We start from the raw sequence: 1,722 nt of genomic DNA, 5'->3' as shown, positions 1-1,722 counted from the left end.
TCTAGTTTGTTTAGGTTTGCCAAGACCTAGTTGCTTAAACATTTTGTAAGGCATGACATTGATGCTAGCCCCTAAATCAGCCAAAGCATTATTAACATCTAAGCTACCAATTAAATAGGGAATCGTAAAACTCACTGGATCTTTTAATTTGTTGGCCAGCTTATTCTGTAGTATGGCTGAGCAAACCGCATTTAGCTCCACATGCGACGCCTCATGCAACTTCCGCTTATTTGTTAAAAGCTCCTTTAAGAATTTGACTGCGTTTGGCATCTACGAAAGAGCTTCAATAAACGGTAAGTTAATATGTAATTCCTTTAATAGTTTATGGAATTTACCAATTTGTTCGTCTGTGCGGTCTTTCCTTGTCGCATTGGGGTATGGCACACAAGGTTAGTACTCTTTACTTACCGGTGTTTGTTCACTGTGGTCTACCTCACCTTTGCTTTTATTTACCACGATTCCTTGCCTTGGTTCTGGTTCATGTTCCACTAACCCTTCCTTGTCTTGGATGGTAATTGGGTTGAGTTGTTCCCTTGGGTTAGATTCATTGTTACTCGGCAGGCTACCTTGTAGTCGTTCAGATATTAATTTGGCGAGCTGTCCTATCTGAGTTTCGAGCCCTTGGATAGACTCTTGTTTATTCTTAAGTGCTATCTCGGTATTCTGAAAACAAGTTTCTGACACCGAGATGAATTTTGTTAGCATCTCCTTAAGGTTCGGCTTTTTCTGTTGTTGGTAGGGTGGTTGTTGGAAGCCTGGAGGTGGTGGTCTCTGATTCCCTTGGCCTCCCCGTGAGAAATTTGGGTGGTTCCTCCAACCTGCATTGTAAGTGTTACTATAAGGATTATTTTGAGATCAAGAATTATTACCCATGTAATTTAACTGCTCGTTCTCTATGTTGTAGCCATAGGGTGGGTATTCTGAATTGCTTGATCCACCTCCACTTGCTTCGCACCGTATTATTGAGTGAACCTGTGAAGAACCAAGAAAACCATCAATTTTTCTATTCAAAAGTTCCACCTGATTAGAGAGCATGGTGACCGAATCAACGTTAAAAACGCCGGCTGTTTTCGTTGGCTTTGTCCTCATGACTTGCCACTGATAATTATTTAGTGACATCTCTTCTATAAATTCATAAGCATCCTTAGGTGTCTTATTAATGATAGTTCCACTAGCAGCTGCGTTAATCATCTGTCTAGTCGAAGGATTCAAGCCATTGTGAAACGTTTGAACCTGTAGCCAGAGTGGTAACCCATGGTAAGGGCATCTTCTCAAAAGGGCCTTGTATCTCTCCCATGCATCATAAAGTGTTTCTAAATCCATCTGCACAAAAGAAGAGATATCATTACGTAATTTGTCCGTTTTAGCCGACGAAAAATATTTTAATAAAAACTTTTCATTGTTCCCAAGTAGTGATTGACCCTCGTGGAAACGAGTTCAACCACTGTTTAGCTTTGTTCCTCAATGAAAAGGGAAATAACCGAAGACGAATGGCATCATCAGAAATGCCATTGATTTTAAATGTATCACAAAACTCCAGAAAATTTGCCAAGTGAGCGTTGTGATCCTCATCCTGCAAACAATCAAACTGAACAAATTGTTGTATCATTTGAATTGTGTTAGGTTTCAGTTCAAAATTATTTACAGCAACAGCAGGCCTAACTATGCTTGATTCAGTTCCTTTTAAAGAAGGTTTAGCCTAATCATACATAGTACGCGGAG

General features: G+C 39.9%; 1 non-coding gene across 1 annotated transcript; it reads left to right on the top strand.

Annotated features, from left to right (window-relative positions):
* Window positions 1–1,249: 1,249 nt before the first annotated feature.
* On the top strand, window positions 1,250–1,356 carry LOC121208255 (small nucleolar RNA R71). The gene has a single exon (XR_005903225.1). It is a non-coding gene; the product is annotated as a small nucleolar RNA R71 (small nucleolar RNA).
* Window positions 1,357–1,722: the final 366 nt, after the last annotated feature.

This window comes from Gossypium hirsutum, chromosome A01 (assembly GCF_007990345.1).
Source record: "Gossypium hirsutum isolate 1008001.06 chromosome A01, Gossypium_hirsutum_v2.1, whole genome shotgun sequence".
Lineage (NCBI taxonomy): Eukaryota > Viridiplantae > Streptophyta > Magnoliopsida > Malvales > Malvaceae > Gossypium > Gossypium hirsutum.
This window is presented reverse-complemented; position numbering and strand designations above follow the sequence as displayed.